Here is a 21365-nt window from a genome sequence, read left to right on the forward strand (position 1 = left end):
TTGGTGGCTGTATGATTTTCGTACATTTTACTTTTTGAACAGATCATTATACTTAATAAACATGACCGTGAGTTATAATTTAACACTTAATTACAAAAATCTTTCTGCATTTGTTAACACTTAAACAGGGAGAATAATACCTGAATCCAAATATGTAGATCTCATCGTTCAAAACATTGTACTAAACATCACATTGCTAATAAAAGTGTTATAACCATGTACCAACAAAAACACATGTATGCCAATGTAGTGTTCAAACAGTCCTAAATTAAAAAGACCAGAGGGAAACGTTTTGTAGGCCCACTTGGCATACACAGTGGGGCTCCAAAGCCATCTTATATGGCACTGTAAGAATTGCTTTATCAAAAAGTTCTAATCATCCTCTATATTGATGTGAAGTGTGTACGGAATCCCCAATATTCCAATCATCAACGCATTTCAAACACCAGATTATTTTGGGTTCTCCTCAGGACCAGTGCTGGAACATTTCTAAATCTTATCAGTCAAAGGAGATTTCATAAAGCAGTGTCTCCCCAGAGCCAGTCTGTTCAAATGGTAAAGGTTCAATGTCCGTCTATTTTCCTGCCAGGGTTTCTTCTGGCGTGTGATTCGGTTGTGTGTTGGCTCCTTGTCTCGCCTTCAAACGTGGGCCTGAAGCACTGGTTTTGCCATCCACAGAGGTAGCTCATCAATTGTTCCACAGGTTTGCCCTTGTAGGGCCTGTATGAGCAGGTTATTGTTACTCGGTTTGGCATTTGGAAAAGATTCATGCCACAGCTCTGCATGTCCTTGCTATATCGGTGTTCTCTCTGGGGACAGGGTGCAGTCTCGGGAAGAGGTAGGGCATGTGCGTGGGTGCGTTACATGCAAGGGTCGTGAAGTGCATCAGATGGTGTGTTCGGTACGACAGGACCTGCTTCTCACATTGGATTAGCAAGGGGGAATGTAGGGAAAGGCTATTGAGCAGGATTTCCTACGTGCAGCATAGTCACAGTATAGTGTTTGATATTGATGACTTTGTAATGGCAAATCCTCTCCAGTAGTGCAATTGGATCCAACACTGCGTATGTGGAAATGTCACTTTAGGAAAGTAATACAATCAAAAGTGGAGTAGGGCATCTGGGCCTAGAGAGATCTTGATGAAAAATCGGTGGGAGCCTCAACAGCCATTTTCCGCCGTTGGTATGTGTTTTGCCATTGGCGTAAACATGATTGGTAACATCATCATTGGGTCTTTTTTTGTGCCTCCACCAGGAAGTGATCCCAAGAGGTTTGCAGGGATCTGTTCATAATAAAGTGAATTAAAATTACCTCTTATCGTAGAAGTGATTTAATAAAGAAAATGATAAGGGTAAGATTTAAAAGTGGATGTGAGGGTAGGACATGCAATGTATCCTTCACATCATGAAATACACTGGCCTACATGTTTCAGCCCACATGCACCCTTGCTGGGGTGTTGGCTTACGTCAGGACCAAAATCTAAGGGGGAAGTGGTCCCCCTTTCTTTTTACTACTCACGGCAGATGGAACACTGTCCCCCGGATCAAATTGGTAAGCCAGTCATGTTCATTCCGGCAATGGAGAAAACATTGTTCTCAGCTTATTTTCACTTCAGATATGCCCCACAGGGTCTACGGGGGGGACGATCTAGCTGCCCTCTTGTTGGTGCAGCTTGTTTTCTGTGATCCGGTCTTTTATGTCATGAATCTTCATCTACAAGAAAATGACTCAATATGCCCCAATCTACCTTAATAAGTAGCCAGGGGCTAATTGTGGGAATAAAACAATAAAAACCATGAGGAAATCCATGAAGCAGTCGCAGACATATGGTACCTTGAGATTTGTCTCACATGCATGAATTTGTTTATTTCCTGTTCCTTCCAGTGTGGGACAAAAGACAATGATCAGCTGTTGTAGAAGGAGACACATTTCAATTCTGGTCTGATGGAAAATATTAACACTGAACAGTGTTTTCTTCAGTGTTTAATTTGCAAACCTAAGTCCCGGGCCCAATGTATGGAGAGGATGTGGTCCGTTGGCTTAAACTGCCGACTTTGGTGCTGGAAACCAGAGTTCGAGCCTCGAGGTCGCGTCCACATCCTGTGATTCTGGGCAAATCACTTGATCTCCCCGTGCCTGAATGTGGAATGTAAATACGGTGCTCATGTAAAGCGCTCCAATACCTTTGGGTTGAGTTTGCGCTATATAAATATGCAACAAAAAAAATGTATTACTCACTGGTCCACTGCAGGTGGCACAATCCATGACTCTTTTTACCTGCAGGTTTAAGTTCAAGTGTTATCATGTTTTTTAAAGCTATATTAAATTGTTTAATGCTCCACCAGTGAATGTTGCTTGAAAATACACACACTGCACCACCATGTGGTGGTTTCTCATAAATATGTGCCAGTGCTTACAAATAAGTGCTGGTGGTGAGCACCGGAAAACACTGGCACAATTTAAGCACTGGTTTTCTTATGAAGTCGTACTGTGGGCCCAGAAAACACATTAGCATATGCTTTTACTTTGTTTTGTCATCACCAGGGACATGAGCTCGGGGATCCTGGTGTGCAGGCATTGCAGACCATCAATAGTCCCCACACTGAGTCACCACGGCACCCTTATGCCAAAGGTTAGAGCACTGCTGTGTGTTTCCAGCAGGTTCATCTGCATGTTACGAGTGCAGGTTCTGACAGTGTACGAGTGCAACTCTTCCAGCAGTGCCTCAGCCTCAGAATTTTCCCCTGAGGCTGTTGGTTGGATGCTCTATTATCCAGCTGATCGTTGCCCGCTAAGGAAGCCTCACTGCTTGTGACTGCAGCCTCCGCAAATGACCACGTGACCACTAATGAACAAGTGGGCTGACGTGCAAAGTGTGCTTGGGATCACAGGCTAAGACAACTGTACTTGTGAATGCTAAAGAACCTTTGATTTTGTAACTTGCTCTTGCTGGGTTTTGTTTGGTCTCTTTCAGGCCTTTGATGATAAATCTTGTAGGCATGATTTTGGGTACTATCAAATACCACGTTAAATACATGTGGCCAGATAGTCTTTATAATTCTAATGTTTTGCATAGCATTAAATTGTGTGTGTACTTAAGCACGTTTTAAAGTAAAAGCACTGGTTGAATGCTGATCTACTGAGTGCCATCAGATTGATTTGCTGAGTTTGGATTACGCTGCCCACAGTACTTCCCTGAAGAAGCCTTGGCCTGCTCTACCTCATTAACCTGAGACTCAAGTGCTGAAGGGGGTACATGGTTTCCAGTAGTACAGAAGAACCCAAAGTGTTGATAGAAAAAAGACAACACTTGAACACATTTTACCCTCCTGATATAGGGGGGAAATACCTTTACAACGCAACTTTTACAACGCTGTGCTATTACAACGCATTTTTTACAACGCAAAATCTTTTACAACGCATGCTTTTACAACGCGTTCCATTATATGGTAAGTACTGTTACAACGCATATACCTTTACAACGCATTATTTGAAAATGCATTTACAACGCATGCATTTACAACGCATGCATTTACAACGCAAGATGTTATATGGTAAGTACTTTTACAACGCATATACTATTACAACGCATTTTTTTTGCAAAATATTTATCTTGTTTATTACTTGGGTAGCAGTAAAATTAATACTAGAGCATTATTATTTTTTTATTATAGCAATTCTAATTTAAAAATGGTGAGTAGTTAATAAAAATATTAATACTTGAGTATTTTGTGTGGTAGAAATGTTTGGTTTGCAATTCTAATTTTAAAAAGGTGAGTAGTTAATAAAAATATTAATACTTGAGTATTTTGTGTGGTAGAAATGTTTGGTTGGTTAGCAGTTAAATAAATACTTGAGTATTAAAATAATTTTAAAAAATGCAATATAGATTTGAAATAAGTGAGTAGTTTATTAAAATATTAATACTTGAGTATTGTGACTAGTAGAAAAGTTTGGTTTGTTTGCTGATAAATTAATACTTTAGAATTTTTAGTTTGGTTTTATCTACTAAAAAATAAGTTTTAAAAAACATTAAAGAGTATATAATATTAAAATTTTAAGAAAAATGTTTGAGTACCTAATTTTAAATACTAGAGTATTTTTAACACATATGAAAAGACAAGAGTATTTATATGTTGAAAAGAAAGTGTCCTTTTATATAGAAATGGAATTGAATTTTTGAATTATTTAATATATAAATAAAATAATAATATATTACAAATATTAACACAAACATTTAAAAATATTTACAGTAATAAATATAACAATTTAACATTATTAAAATTTTAAAATAAGAAATAACAATTATAACTTACTGTTTAAATTTATTTCCCACGGTTTTCCATTTAAGTCTATGAGCGTGTTTGTCCTTCATTTATTTTGGCAGCCTCAGTATATGCAACCCGCGGAACAAGAAAAGAAGGTACAGAAAGTGAAGTAAGAGGAAGTTTTGAAAGGAAAAGACAATAGAGCCAAGGTAAGGAACATATTTAGTAATTTTACTTTTATTACATTACAATATTGGAGTTTATAAAACTTAATTAAAAATAATGACAGCAAACAATTATTTATTTCACAAATTTTATTTGGTTTTAAAAATATGAAAAAAATAAACATATTTTTTCATTAATTTTTCAAAGTAAGTTTCATTTTTATAACAAAATAAAAATATTTAAATAACATATATTAACATTTATTTACAGTTGAATGTAAAAAAGTAGTCCGCCATAAATAGAGAAGCACGCGATGACGTAAGGACGTGTGCGTCGACGTAATGCGCCATTTTGCAGAGCATCGGAGGAGGAAGCAGCAGGAAGCTGATCTGCGTCCAGGTAGGAAATATTTTCAGTTGATATTATAGATTAAACCTTTTAAAGGGATAGATATATAGTAAGGAAAGAATAAGGGGAGGTTGCTGGAAAACTAATAGATGTTTTAAAAGTTGGAAAGCATGTCCACATTAATGTCATTAATACAGGCCTATGTCGGGTCATTAAAAGTAAGTTAGTTATTTTAAAAAAGTATGTAACTCTTTCTAAATAAAAAGTTACGGTTCAGACAGTTGATTTGTTTGTTTTCGAAGAAAAAAATGTACTGTCGATCTTCATTTCTTTGTTCAAAAATTGTGCGTACTTTTATATTTAGAATATCTAACGTTGAAATACAAATGATGATTCAGCTGCAATGTGCATTAAGGAATATGGTTTTATTTGTATTTTATACATCGGATTGAGTTTTGGTGATTGGTTTTGAGGGAATTGAAATTGGATTTTTTCGGTAATTTGAAAAATGGCGTACCGATAATGATAAATGGTTCAAATACTATGGAACAGTAAATTTGTCATCATTTGTTTATTTTGGATGAAAGGAAGATTTGTTTTAAAAAATGGTATAAACCCGACTTGTTAATTTGTAAAAAATTTTTAAAAAAAAAACTTAATATGCAAATTGAATTATTGTAATTAGTATAATTTTTGGCAAAGCAGGAAAGTAAGCAAATTCATTGTTTTAAAAAGAAAGAATGTTAGAAAGATTTTCCAGGTAGTCTATAGCCACACACAACGAAAACTGTTGTAGAATTGCCAATAGTCTCTCAGACATTTCCCTTGTTTTGACTGTTACTCGTGGGTTTAGACTACCTGCGAGTGTTTGTGCTAATCTCATTTCTTGGAAACTTTGCTCCTTCTTCAAAGTTTCCAAAAATGAGTAGAAGTTAGGATGTGGTTTTCCAATTGTATGATTGAAGGAGTTATGCCACCCCTCAATGGCATTGTTTGTTTTGGCCTCTCCCTCTAAACAACTCGTGTAGCAGTTCCACCACTCCACATGGAATCGTGGCTTCCTCCTGCGACCCGATCTGCTTAGGTGTCCAATCCATGTGTCCTCAAAATAATTTAGAATGGGTGCCAATTTTTCCTCGTTACTCGTATAATAAACAGATTCTATAATTGCAGTGTAGTACTCGTCCACACTATCGGGAGGAACAAAACAAAGTGCAGTTAATTTTTTAAGTTCAAACTGTAATTTGCTATCCCGAGAATATTCTGCAACTAGGGATGTTTTCTGTAGTTTACGCCAAAATGCCTGCGAAAAATGGAAGAAACATCCCTGAATTTGGGTATCCGTGTACGTTTTAGTGATCACATTGATCATGCTCAATTCGAAATCAATAATTATTTTTCGAGGACTTGCAGATGTTTTGCTTTTAATCACTGATAAAAGTTCAGTGTATGTTGCAGAAGTCTTATCAGGTAGCAAACTATACACTAAGGGAATTACACTATTGTTAATTTTCGCATGTATAGTGTAAATTTGAGTGAAAGGATGGGGTGTACTTTTAAACGTCCCATCCATCATCCAAATTTCACTACTTTCTAACTTAGCAAGGTTACGGGGGGTACTAAAAATTAAAATTCGTTTCTGAGGGTTTTCATTGTCATGCAGAAGGAAAGGTTCATCAGAAAAAGAAATAGAAAGATCATGAGGAATTCTAATGTCAGAAAATGTATGTGGTGTAGACAATTGAATATTACTTGCCTGCTTTTGTCTCTGAATAATTCTTCTCAAATTGGGTATTATAGGCATGTTGCTAGCAACATGACTGGGGACATGCTGTGCAACCTCCCTTAAAATGGATCCTGTAGAATCATTGGAGGTGCTTGCAATAGCTTTCATCTCATTTATTGTCTCTCTGATTTCTACATCCATTGCAGAGGCAGAGTGGTTATGTTCTGTGGTTTTCACAACCAAATTATCAACAGTAACCGCTCTGCCACTGCAATGGGTAGTGTAGTATTGCACGCACCTCCAATGATTTCTAGTTAAACTTATTCTTTCCTTACTATATATGTATCCACCATGGTTTAACAAATTTTTGCCCTTCCTGGATTTAATGAAGTTTGCTGCTCCAAGGCTAGACATTATCTGAAAAAGGAGAAAAGTTAAAAAATTTAGCCTGATATTTTAAAATATATGTATACAAAACATAACATGTACTCAATCCTTTCTTTTGCCTACTGATGCATCTACATGGAGTAAGAATAGCACATTGATACCCCTACACTATCCAACACTTTCCCTACTGCTGCACCTTCCTGGAGTTAGAATAGTAAATTGATACCCCTACACTATCCAACACTTTCCCTACTGATGCACCTTCCTGGAGTAAGAATAGTACATTAAGACCCCTACACTATCCAACACTTTCCCTACTGATGCACCTTCCTGGAGTAAGATTAGTAAATTGATACCCCTACACTATCCAACACTTTCCCTACTGATGCACCTTCCAGGAGTAAGAATAGTAAATTAATACCCCTACACTATCCAACACTTACCCTACTGATGCACCTTCCTGGAGTTAGAATAGTAAATTGATACCCCTACACTATCCAACACTTTCCCTACTGATGCACCTTCCTGGAGTAAGAATAGTAAATTAATACCCCTACACTATCCAACACTTTCCCTACTGATGCACCTTCCTGGAGTAAGAATAGTAAATTAATACCCCTACACTATCCAACACTTACCCTACTGATGCACCTTTCTGGAGTTTGAATAGTAAATTGATACCCCTACACTATCCAACACTTTCCCTACTGATGCACCTTCCTGGAGTAAGAATAGTAAATTAATACCCCTACACTATCCAACACTTTCCCTACTGATGCACCTTCCTGGAGTAAGATTAGTAAATTAATACCCCTACACTATCCAACACTTACCCTACTGATGCACCTTCCTGGAGTTAGATTAGTAAATTGTTACCCCTACACTATCCAACACTTTTGCTACTGAAGCACCTTCCTGGAGTTAGAATAGTAAATTGATACCCCTACACTATCCAACACTTTCCCTACTGAAGCACCTTCCTGGAGTTAGAATAGTAAATTGATACCCCTACACTATCTCACACTTTCTCTACTGCTGCACCTTCCTGGAGTTAGAATAGAAAATTAAGACCCCTACACTATCCAACACTTTCCCTACTGATGCACCTTCCTGGAGTAAGAATAGTAAATTGATACCCCTACACTATCCAACACTTTCCCTACTGATGCACCTTCCAGGAGTAAGAATAGTAAATTAATACCCCTACACTATCCAACACTTACCCTACTGATGCACCTTCCTGGAGTTAGAATAGTAAATTGATACCCCTACACTATCCAACACTTTTGCTACTGAAGCACCTTCCTGGAGTTAGAATAGTAAATTGATACCCCTACACTATCCAACACTTTCCCTACTGATGCACCTTCCAGGAGTAAGAATAGTAAATTAATACCCCTACACTATCCAACACTTACCCTACTGATGCACCTTCCTGGAGTTAGAATAGTAAATTGATACCCCTACACTATCCAACACTTACCCTACTGATGCACCTTCCTGGAGTTAGAATAGTAAATTAATACCCCTACACTATCCAACACTTTTGCTACTGAAGCACCTTCCTGGAGTTAGAATAGTAAATTGATACCCCTACACTATCCAACACTTACCCTACTGATGCACCTTCCTGGAGTTAGAATAGTAAATTGATACCCCTACACTATCCAACACTTTCCCTACTGATGCACCTTCCTGGAGTAAGAATAGTAAATTGATACCCCTACACTATCCAACACTTTCCCTACTGATGCACCTTCCTGGAGTAAGAATAGTAAATTAATACCCCTACACTATCCAACACTTACCCTACTGATGCACCTTCCTGGAGTTAGAATAGTAAATTGATCCCCCTACACTATCCAACACTTTCCCTACTGATGCACCTTCCTGGAGTTAGAATAGTAAATTGTTACCCCTACACTATCCAACACTTTCAATAATGCTGCACCTTCCTGGAGTTAGAATAGTTAATTGATACCCCTACACTATCCAAGACTTTCCCTACTGATGCACCTTCCTGGAGTTAGAATAGTAAATTGATACCCCTACACTATCCAACACTTTCCCTACTGATGCACCTTCCTGGAGTTAGAATAGAAAATTAATACCCCTACACTATTCAACAATTATTCTACTGCTGCACCTTTCAGATTTTGGAAAAGTAAATTGTTACCTCTACAGCATCGTACATTTTAAAAATTGTTGCAACTTACAATGTTGGTCTAAATTACCTTTTTTTCCGAATTGGTTTTCTGGCAGACTCTTGTTCAGTGGTATTGGTAAGTAGGCTTGTGTAGACACTTTTGAGGTGATTTGTTGGGGAATGGATAAATAAATGTCTGGAAATGTGGAAAAAGAAAAAAATTAGAAAACAGTACGATGTTGAGAAATGTGTTTTGTACAATTATTCCACAAAAATTGCACATGTGATATAAGTTGCTGGACATAATTATTTCCGTAATGATAAACCATCCTTTAGACATGAAATATAAATCTAAAAAGGGAAATTTTAATCATAATTACATTGATTAATTATTTGAAAATTAGCTATGTGATAGTTAGTCAAATATTTAGGAGGTAAAGAATCTGTGCTGTAAAAATTTACCTTGTTTTGGAGAATTTGCTTTTGTGGATGAGGTCGCTGAAGATGTTTTTCTTTGTAGGCTCCAAATTTTAGTTTTGTGAAAAAAATTCTTTTCTGTGGGGGAAAAAAGGGGATAAAAAGATAATTAACGGTGATTCGAAATGTAGTACCTGAGTATCTTTAAAATTAAACAGATATACAATATAACTAGTACTACATGATACTGTCCTAATCAATGCACCTTACTGCAGTAGGAATAGAGATATGTACCCCTACCATACACAAAAATATCACTGATGGTGCTCTGTCCTAGAGAAGAAATTGAATATTGTTTCTCAAAACTATCAATTAGTTTTCAAATTAGGTACGATACTGGAGGATTTATTGCAAAAGGAAGAATGAGTAATGTATCGTTAAAAAAAAATGGAAAAAATAACATACCTTTTCTAGTAGGTTTTTTGTTATCGTGCCTTTATCCTGATGCTTGCGGGAGGTTAAAAGGTTTTGGGGAAAAGATGTTCACTGTTTGAGAAAAAAAAAAGATAAATAATTGATCCTTTGTCAACGTTGTTAAAAAAAAAAAAAAAAAAAAACGATTTGGAATAAGAAAAAGGAGTATGAGTAACAATTGGTGAGGGAAAATATACTACATATTTAATGCTTTTTTCAACAAAAATATTAGAGGTAATTTCCAAACTATTCCTAAACTAGTAAAATACTGTACATTCTTGGACTTAGATTAGAAATATTTCTCAAAGTAATATGTAACGCTTTTGCTGATGTGCTAACTAACTGAAGTCTTAGTAGAAATTGTTACGCCAGCATCATGGTAATATTTAGATTATTATGCGGTGAGATTGAGTTTTTTAAAAATAAATCATTGGCATACATGACCTTCTGAAATTTTTAAAAATAAATTTTACAAGTAAAACCATGACACATAAATAACATTTACCTTAACAATTGAGTTTGTCAGTCGTTTACGTGGTGGGGATGCCCAAATAGGTTCAGCTGCTGTGAAATGTAATAATCTTCCGATTTTCTGGTTGAGGGAAATAAATTACTTGTTTTATTTTTGTGTTTTATTTTATTGATAATATATTGGAAACAGTTCATTTCTTCAGTTTTTATTCTTAATTGAAAAATTTTTTTTTGTGGCTTAAGAAAATATATTTTTCAATAAACTAACGTTTAGATATATATTAATAACTTACTAGTAATTGCTCTGTTGTTAGGCTTTCTCGAGTGAATTCCGTGCTCTCTCTGAGGAGGTCGCAGTGCAGGTGACAGAGGGTCAGCTTATTACGTCTGCTCTCTCTGCTAGTTGATAATCAACTGAGTGCAAAATGGTGTCTCACTTGTATTTATAAGTTTTACTCTGTGTCTCTATTAATTTTTTTAAAAACTGCGTTCGTTGTGTTTTTTTTAATGCTTTGTTTTACTGTGGAAAATGATAATTTAAAAATGCTTTTAAAGAAATATTGTTTTTAATCATTTGATCCGTTTTGGCATCCATTTTGGAACATGTCTTTTGGTATTGTTTACATAGAAACTGTGGTAGGACAAGTTTTACAAGTGAGATGGGTAAAATGGCGCCTACGTGTATGTGTGTTATGTTTTCGTTAGTTTACTTACTTGGCGATCTATTCATGTTAAAAATGTGTATGCACTGTAATTTATTTTTTCCTTATTATTTAAAAACTTACAAATGTCTTAAAACTGATTTTTATGGGGAATTTTGAGTATTAATTTTAATACTCGAGTATTAATTTTAATACCCAAGTATTAATTTGGTACTGCATTTTAGTCGATTTACGTACAGTTCTTCTCCACGTTTTAATACACTTCCCCACCCTAAAACCCCTAATTTCCCTGCATCCCGTGCCAGATTTTATTGTACTTTTAATTAAAAAAAAAAAAAAAATCGCGTTGTAATGGTATGCGTTGTAATATACTTCGTTGTAACAGCTCTTTTCTTTATTGTTATAGGTTTTGCGTTGTAACTGAATTCGTTGTAAAGTAATGCGTTGTAGTAGTACTAGCGTTGTAAAAAATGCGATGTAAAGGTATGCGTTGTAATAGCATGCGTTGTAACGTCATACATCCATAGGGGGGAAATACCTTTACAACGCAACTTTTACAACGCTGTGCTATTACAACGCATTTTTTACAACGCAAAATCTTTTACAACGCATGCTTTTACAACGCGTTCCATTATATGGTAAGTACTGTTACAACGCATATACCTTTACAACGCATTATTTGAAAATGCATTTACAACGCATGCATTTACAACGCATGCATTTACAACGCAAGATGTTATATGGTAAGTACTTTTACAACGCATATACTATTACAACGCATTTTTTTTGCAAAATATTTATCTTGTTTATTACTTGGGTAGCAGTAAAATTAATACTAGAGTATTATTATTTTTTTATTATAGCAATTCTAATTTAAAAATGGTGAGTAGTTAATAAAAATATTAATACTTGAGTATTTTGTGTGGTAGAAATGTTTGGTTTGCAATTCTAATTTTAAAAAGGTGAGTAGTTAATAAAAATATTAATACTTGAGTATTTTGTGTGGTAGAAATGTTTGGTTGGTTAGCAGTTAAATAAATACTTGAGTATTAAAATAATTTTAAAAAATGCAATATAGATTTGAAATAAGTGAGTAGTTTATTAAAATATTAATACTTGAGTATTGTGACTAGTAGAAAAGTTTGGTTTGTTTGCTGATAAATTAATACTTTAGAATTTTTAGTTTGGTTTTATCTACTAAAAAATAAGTTTTAAAAAACATTAAAGAGTATATAATATTAAAATTTTAAGAAAAATGTTTGAGTACATAATTTTAAATACTAGAGTATTTTTAACACATATGAAAAGACAAGAGTATTTATATGTTGAAAAGAAAGTGTCCTTTTATATAGAAATGGAATTGAATTTTTGAATTATTTAATATATAAATAAAATAATAATATATTACAAATATTAACACAAACATTTAAAAATATTTACAGTAATAAATATAACAATTTAACATTATTAAAATTTTAAAATAAGAAATAACAATTATAACTTACTGTTTAAATTTATTTCCCACGGTTTTCCATTTAAGTCTATGAGCGTGTTTGTCCTTCATTTATTTTGGCAGCCTCAGTATATGCAACCCGCGGAACAAGAAAAGAAGGTACAGAAAGTGAAGTAAGAGGAAGTTTTGAAAGGAAAAGACAATAGAGCCAAGGTAAGGAACATATTTAGTAATTTTACTTTTATTACATTACAATATTGGAGTTTATAAAACTTAATTAAAAATAATGACAGCAAACAATTATTTATTTCACAAATTTTATTTGGTTTTAAAAATATGAAAAAAATAAACATATTTTTTCATTAATTTTTCAAAGTAAGTTTCATTTTTATAACAAAATAAAAATATTTAAATAACATATATTAACATTTATTTACAGTTGAATGTAAAAAAGTAGTCCGCCATAAATAGAGAAGCACGCGATGACGTAAGGACGTGTGCGTCGACGTAATGCGCCATTTTGCAGAGCATCGGAGGAGGAAGCAGCAGGAAGCTGATCTGCGTCCAGGTAGGAAATATTTTCAGTTGATATTATAGATTAAACCTTTTAAAGGGATAGATATATAGTAAGGAAAGAATAAGGGGAGGTTGCTGGAAAACTAATAGATGTTTTAAAAGTTGGAAAGCATGTCCACATTAATGTCATTAATACAGGCCTATGTCGGGTCATTAAAAGTAAGTTAGTTATTTTAAAAAAGTATGTAACTCTTTCTAAATAAAAAGTTACGGTTCAGACAGTTGATTTGTTTGTTTTCGAAGAAAAAAATGTACTGTCGATCTTCATTTCTTTGTTCAAAAATTGTGCGTACTTTTATATTTAGAATATCTAACGTTGAAATACAAATGATGATTCAGCTGCAATGTGCATTAAGGAATATGGTTTTATTTGTATTTTATACATCGGATTGAGTTTTGGTGATTGGTTTTGAGGGAATTGAAATTGGATTTTTTCGGTAATTTGAAAAATGGCGTACCGATAATGATAAATGGTTCAAATACTATGGAACAGTAAATTTGTCATCATTTGTTTATTTTGGATGAAATGAAGATTTGTTTTAAAAAATGGTAAAAACCCGACTTGTTAATTTGTAAAAAATTTTTTAAAAAAAAACTTAATATGCAAATTGAATTATTGTAATTAGTATAATTTTTGGCAAAGCAGGAAAGTAAGCAAATTCATTGTTTTAAAAAGAAAGAATGTTAGAAAGATTTTCCAGGTAGTCTATAGCCACACACAACGAAAACTGTTGTAGAATTGCCAATAGTCTCTCAGACATTTCCCTTGTTTTGACTGTTACTCGTGGGTTTAGACTACCTGCGAGTGTTTGTGCTAATCTCATTTCTTGGAAACTTTGCTCCTTCTTCAAAGTTTCCAAAAATGAGTAGAAGTTAGGATGTGGTTTTCCAATTGTATGATTGAAGGAGTTATGCCACCCCTCAATGGCATTGTTTGTTTTGGCCTCTCCCTCTAAACAACTCGTGTAGCAGTTCCACCACTCCACATGGAATCGTGGCTTCCTCCTGCGACCCGATCTGCTTAGGTGTCCAATCCATGTGTCCTCAAAATAATTTAGAATGGGTGCCAATTTTTCCTCGTTACTCGTATAATAAACAGATTCTATAATTGCAGTGTAGTACTCGTCCACACTATCGGGAGGAACAAAACAAAGTGCAGTTAATTTTTTAAGTTCAAACTGTAATTTGCTATCCCGAGAATATTCTGCAACTAGGGATGTTTTCTGTAGTTTACGCCAAAATGCCTGCGAAAAATGGAAGAAACATCCCTGAATTTGGGTATCCGTGTACGTTTTAGTGATCACATTGATCATGCTCAATTCGAAATCAATAATTATTTTTCGAGGACTTGCAGATGTTTTGCTTTTAATCACTGATAAAAGTTCAGTGTATGTTGCAGAAGTCTTATCAGGTAGCAAACTATACACTAAGGGAATTACACTATTGTTAATTTTCGCATGTATAGTGTAAATTTGAGTGAAAGGATGGGGTGTACTTTTAAACGTCCCATCCATCATCCAAATTTCACTACTTTCTAACTTAGCAAGGTTACGGGGGGTACTAAAAATTAAAATTCGTTTCTGAGGGTTTTCATTGTCATGCAGAAGGAAAGGTTCATCAGAAAAAGAAATAGAAAGATCATGAGGAATTCTAATGTCAGAAAATGTATGTGGTGTAGACAATTGAATATTACTTGCCTGCTTTTGTCTCTGAATAATTCTTCTCAAATTGGGTATTATAGGCATGTTGCTAGCAACATGACTGGGGACATGCTGTGCAACCTCCCTTAAAATGGATCCTGTAGAATCATTGGAGGTGCTTGCAATAGCTTTCATCTCATTTATTGTCTCTCTGATTTCTACATCCATTGCAGAGGCAGAGTGGTTATGTTCTGTGGTTTTCACAACCAAATTATCAACAGTAACCGCTCTGCCACTGCAATGGGTAGTGTAGTATTGCACGCACCTCCAATGATTTCTAGTTAAACTTATTCTTTCCTTACTATATATGTATCCACCATGGTTTAACAAATTTTTGCCCTTCCTGGATTTAATGAAGTTTGCTGCTCCAAGGCTAGACATTATCTGAAAAAGGAGAAAAGTTAAAAAATTTAGCCTGATATTTTAAAATATATGTATACAAAACATAACATGTACTCAATCCTTTCTTTTGCCTACTGATGCATCTACATGGAGTAAGAATAGCACATTGATACCCCTACACTATCCAACACTTTCCCTACTGCTGCACCTTCCTGGAGTTAGAATAGTAAATTGATACCCCTACACTATCCAACACTTTCCCTACTGATGCACCTTCCTGGAGTAAGAATAGTACATTAAGACCCCTACACTATCCAACACTTTCCCTACTGATGCACCTTCCTGGAGTAAGATTAGTAAATTGATACCCCTACACTATCCAACACTTTCCCTACTGATGCACCTTCCAGGAGTAAGAATAGTAAATTAATACCCCTACACTATCCAACACTTACCCTACTGATGCACCTTCCTGGAGTTAGAATAGTAAATTGATACCCCTACACTATCCAACACTTTCCCTACTGATGCACCTTCCTGGAGTAAGAATAGTAAATTAATACCCCTACACTATCCAACACTTTCCCTACTGATGCACCTTCCTGGAGTAAGAATAGTAAATTAATACCCCTACACTATCCAACACTTACCCTACTGATGCACCTTTCTGGAGTTTGAATAGTAAATTGATACCCCTACACTATCCAACACTTTCCCTACTGATGCACCTTCCTGGAGTAAGAATAGTAAATTAATACCCCTACACTATCCAACACTTTCCCTACTGATGCACCTTCCTGGAGTAAGATTAGTAAATTAATACCCCTACACTATCCAACACTTACCCTACTGATGCACCTTCCTGGAGTTAGATTAGTAAATTGTTACCCCTACACTATCCAACACTTTTGCTACTGAAGCACCTTCCTGGAGTTAGAATAGTAAATTGATACCCCTACACTATCCAACACTTTCCCTACTGAAGCACCTTCCTGGAGTTAGAATAGTAAATTGATACCCCTACACTATCTCACACTTTCTCTACTGCTGCACCTTCCTGGAGTTAGAATAGAAAATTAAGACCCCTACACTATCCAACACTTTCCCTACTGATGCACCTTCCTGGAGTAAGAATAGTAAATTGATACCCCTACACTATCCAACACTTTCCCTACTGATGCACCTTCCAGGAGTAAGAATAGTAAATTAATACCCCTACACTATCCAACACTTACCCTACTGATGCACCTTCCTGGAGTTAGAATAGTAAATTGATACCCCTACACTATCCAACACTTTTGCTACTGAAGCACCTTCCTGGAGTTAGAATAGTAAATTGATACCCCTACACTATCCAACACTTTCCCTACTGATGCACCTTCCAGGAGTAAGAATAGTAAATTAATACCCCTACACTATCCAACACTTACCCTACTGATGCACCTTCCTGGAGTTAGAATAGTAAATTGATACCCCTACACTATCCAACACTTACCCTACTGATGCACCTTCCTGGAGTTAGAATAGTAAATTAATACCCCTACACTATCCAACACTTTTGCTACTGAAGCACCTTCCTGGAGTTAGAATAGTAAATTGATACCCCTACACTATCCAACACTTACCCTACTGATGCACCTTCCTGGAGTTAGAATAGTAAATTGATACCCCTACACTATCCAACACTTTCCCTACTGATGCACCTTCCTGGAGTAAGAATAGTAAATTGATACCCCTACACTATCCAACACTTTCCCTACTGATGCACCTTCCTGGAGTAAGAATAGTAAATTAATACCCCTACACTATCCAACACTTACCCTACTGATGCACCTTCCTGGAGTTAGAATAGTAAATTGATCCCCCTACACTATCCAACACTTTCCCTACTGATGCACCTTCCTGGAGTTAGAATAGTAAATTGTTACCCCTACACTATCCAACACTTTCAATAATGCTGCACCTTCCTGGAGTTAGAATAGTTAATTGATACCCCTACACTATCCAAGACTTTCCCTACTGATGCACCTTCCTGGAGTTAGAATAGTAAATTGATACCCCTACACTATCCAACACTTTCCCTACTGATGCACCTTCCTGGAGTTAGAATAGAAAATTAATACCCCTACACTATTCAACAATTATTCTACTGCTGCACCTTTCAGATTTTGGAAAAGTAAATTGTTACCTCTACAGCATCGTACATTTTAAAAATTGTTGCAACTTACAATGTTGGTCTAAATTACCTTTTTTTCCGAATTGGTTTTCTGGCAGACTCTTGTTCAGTGGTATTGGTAAGTAGGCTTGTGTAGACACTTTTGAGGTGATTTGTTGGGGAATGGATAAATAAATGTCTGGAAATGTGGAAAAAGAAAAAAATTAGAAAACAGTACGATGTTGAGAAATGTGTTTTGTACAATTATTCCACAAAAATTGCACATGTGATATAAGTTGCTGGACATAATTATTTCCGTAATGATAAACCATCCTTTAGACATGAAATATAAATCTAAAAAGGGAAATTTTAATCATAATTACATTGATTAATTATTTGAAAATTAGCTATGTGATAGTTAGTCAAATATTTAGGAGGTAAAGAATCTGTGCTGTAAAAATTTACCTTGTTTTGGAGAATTTGCTTTTGTGGATGAGGTCGCTGAAGATGTTTTTCTTTGTAGGCTCCAAATTTTAGTTTTGTGAAAAAAATTCTTTTCTGTGGGGGAAAAAAGGGGATAAAAAGATAATTAACGGTGATTCGAAATGTAGTACCTGAGTATCTTTAAAATTAAACAGATATACAATATAACTAGTACTACATGATACTGTCCTAATCAATGCACCTTACTGCAGTAGGAATAGAGATATGTACCCCTACCATACACAAAAATATCACTGATGGTGCTCTGTCCTAGAGAAGAAATTGAATATTGTTTCTCAAAACTATCAATTAGTTTTCAAATTAGGTACGATACTGGAGGATTTATTGCAAAAGGAAGAATGAGTAATGTATCGTTTAAAAAAAATGGAAAAAATAACATACCTTTTCTAGTAGGTTTTTTGTTATCGTGCCTTTATCCTGATGCTTGCGGGAGGTTAAAAGGTTTTGGGGAAAAGATGTTCACTGTTTGAGAAAAAAAAAAGATAAATAATTGATCCTTTGTCAACGTTGTTAAAAAAAAAAAAAAAAAAAAACGATTTGGAATAAGAAAAAGGAGTATGAGTAACAATTGGTGAGGGAAAATATACTACATATTTAATGCTTTTTTCAACAAAAATATTAGAGGTAATTTCCAAACTATTCCTAAACTAGTAAAATACTGTACATTCTTGGACTTAGATTAGAAATATTTCTCAAAGTAATATGTAACGCTTTTGCTGATGTGCTAACTAACTGAAGTCTTAGTAGAAATTGTTACGCCAGCATCATGGTAATATTTAGATTATTATGCGGTGAGATTGAGTTTTTTAAAAATAAATCATTGGCATACATGACTTTCTGAAATTTTTAAAAATAAATTTTACAAGTAAAACCATGACACATAAATAACATTTACCTTAACAATTGAGTTTGTCAGTCGTTTACGTGGTGGGGATGCCCAAATAGGTTCAGCTGCTGTGAAATGTAATAATCTTCCGATTTTCTGGTTGAGGGAAATAAATTACTTGTTTTATTTTTGTGTTTTATTTTATTGATAATATATTGGAAACAGTTCATTTCTTCAGTTTTTATTCTTAATTGAAAAAATTTTTTTTGTGGCTTAAGAAAATATATTTTTCAATAAACTAACGTTTAGATATATATTAATAACTTACTAGTAATTGCTCTGTTGTTAGGCTTTCTCGAGTGAATTCCGTGCTCTCTCTGAGGAGGTCGCAGTGCAGGTGACAGAGGGTCAGCTTATTACGTCTGCTCTCTCTGCTAGTTGATAATCAACTGAGTGCAAAATGGTGTCTCACTTGTATTTATAAGTTTTACTCTGTGTCTCTATTAATTTTTTTAAAAACTGCGTTCGTTGTGTTTTTTTTAATGCTTTGTTTTACTGTGGAAAATGATAATTTAAAAATGCTTTTAAAGAAATATTGTTTTTAATCATTTGATCCGTTTTGGCATCCATTTTGGAACATGTCTTTTGGTATTGTTTACATAGAAACTGTGGTAGGACAAGTTTTACAAGTGAGATGGGTAAAATGGCGCCTACGTGTATGTGTGTTATGTTTTCGTTAGTTTACTTACTTGGCGATCTATTCATGTTAAAAATGTGTATGCACTGTAATTTATTTTTTCCTTATTATTTAAAAACTTACAAATGTCTTAAAACTGATTTTTATGGGGAATTTTGAGTATTAATTTTAATACTCGAGTATTAATTTTAATACCCGAGTATTAATTTGGTACTGCATTTTAGTCGATTTACGTACAGTTCTTCTCCACGTTTTAATACACTTCCCCACCCTAAAACCCCTAATTTCCCTGCATCCCGTGCCAGATTTTATTGTACTTTTAATTTAAAAAAAAAAAAAAATCGCGTTGTAATGGTATGCGTTGTAATATACTTCGTTGTAACAGCTCTTTTCTTTATTGTTATAGGTTTTGCGTTGTAACTGAATTCGTTGTAAAGTAATGCGTTGTAGTAGTACTAGCGTTGTAAAAAATGCGATGTAAAGGTATGCGTTGTAATAGCATGCGTTGTAACGTCATACATCCGATATAGGGCGTGTTGATATATGTGATGGGGCGGAAGTGCCATTATTTAAATTATTCACCATTGTCACACAATGGGACTGTATGAGAGGCACTTACCTGTCCCTGCAGCTGGAAATTCTGGTACAAAGTGAAGAGAAGACTATCTTAAGGCTCATCAAATGTTGTGAAATGGACAGTCAGATTTCAGTTCGCGATTGCATCTTGCGTTAGTGGTAGTTTTATTTGGACTCTAGTTGTCCATACTAGACAATAAGTAAATGTGAGACCGCTGAATCAAAATATAGATGCTTCTCTTGTCGGAAAAGACATCACTTCACCAATCATGCAACTTTACATGTATTCGCTAAGAATTAAGGAAATTCATCAACTACTGCACCTCTCTGAGACAGCTTTATCCTAAGGATTACGGAGGCCCAGGCAAGACATATTTTGGAGGCCACGTGATGCCATAGAATACAGATTATAGGCTAAAATGCCAGAAACAGAATCACAAAAACAGAGATGATATCTGTCTTGTCCAGTGTCCCAAAAATCCCTAAGGTCACATTGGGTACAGATAGACAGAATCAGAGGTAAAGGCTTGAAGAGAAAGGGAGAGAGGCTGTGAAAAAGGACTAGAAGAGACCGAGGCCAAGTAGAAAGTTCAGCTTCTCAGGGCGACCCTTGCCCACTTTGCCCATGCCTTAAAACATTCCATCGAAATATCAAGGACGATCACTCTTTATTAAAGCGCGGCTGATATAAAACAAATGTTCGATAAAAGATGGGATTCAGATAAATCACAATAACACTACAATAATAATTCATAGCTTTTTGGTATCAATTATGGCCGCATAAATAAATATGCTGAAAGGCCAATTTTCCAGTCATGTGTAACAAGACTTCCTTGTGAACACTTAGCACACACTAGAGTTTACTTGATGAATCTTGTTTTACATCACTAATGGATTGCATGTAAAATCTCCATTAAAAACTCAGAGTCTAAAATGTGGTGGTATAAAAGTTGGCAATAAAAGATTATATCTAACATGTTTATGAAATACAAAGATGTAGTGGTAGTAAAGAATACATTTATGTTCTACGCACTTGACCATAAACAACTCCTAAAAGTAACTCATAACAAGGGCTCTTACTTGAATTCTAATGTCCCTCATTTAACATTTACAGTATCTCTTACACTAACCACCATCTTAGCCATCACCTTAACTCTAATAATGTCTCCATTACTCTAACACCAATCTAAACTTCCGCTTAATTCAATACCTTAGCTGAATCCTGCCTTGTTCCCTTGCCCGATGCTTGGCTCTACTCCTTATACTTTCTCTTGACCCTAAACTCATCAATTATCCTATCATTATTTCCCTCACCCTTACCTAAATCCATACCCTCACCTTAACCGTCAGGTCTGATCCTATTACCATAGCCATTACCGTATGCCTACCCCTAGCCTTAATACAATTATAAATTGTTTAAGTATTTATTTCAAATGTGTATAAACATATGCTTAATTTAAACACATCTTTTT

At 35.0% G+C, this 21365-nt stretch overlaps 1 protein-coding gene and 2 long non-coding RNA genes across 3 annotated transcripts in view; all 3 read right to left on the reverse strand.

Moving 5' to 3' along the window:
- TNNI3K (TNNI3 interacting kinase) overlaps window positions 1-21365 on the reverse strand; it is a 2902528-nt gene that overhangs the window by 2579827 nt on the left and 301336 nt on the right. The window lies entirely within an intron of this gene.
- LOC146834741 (uncharacterized) lies at window positions 5449-9752 on the reverse strand. Its single transcript, XR_014960330.1, has 3 exons — window positions 9503-9752; window positions 9129-9236; window positions 5449-6924 (listed from the first exon to the last, which is right to left on the reverse strand). It is a non-coding gene; the product is annotated as an uncharacterized LOC146834741 (long non-coding RNA).
- Window positions 12980-18005, reverse strand: LOC146834742 (uncharacterized). Its single transcript, XR_014960331.1, has 3 exons — window positions 17756-18005; window positions 17382-17489; window positions 12980-15177 (listed from the first exon to the last, which is right to left on the reverse strand). It is a non-coding gene; the product is annotated as an uncharacterized LOC146834742 (long non-coding RNA).

This window comes from Triturus cristatus, chromosome 4_2 (genome assembly GCF_964204655.1).
Source record: "Triturus cristatus chromosome 4_2, aTriCri1.1, whole genome shotgun sequence".
NCBI lineage: Eukaryota > Metazoa > Chordata > Amphibia > Caudata > Salamandridae > Triturus > Triturus cristatus.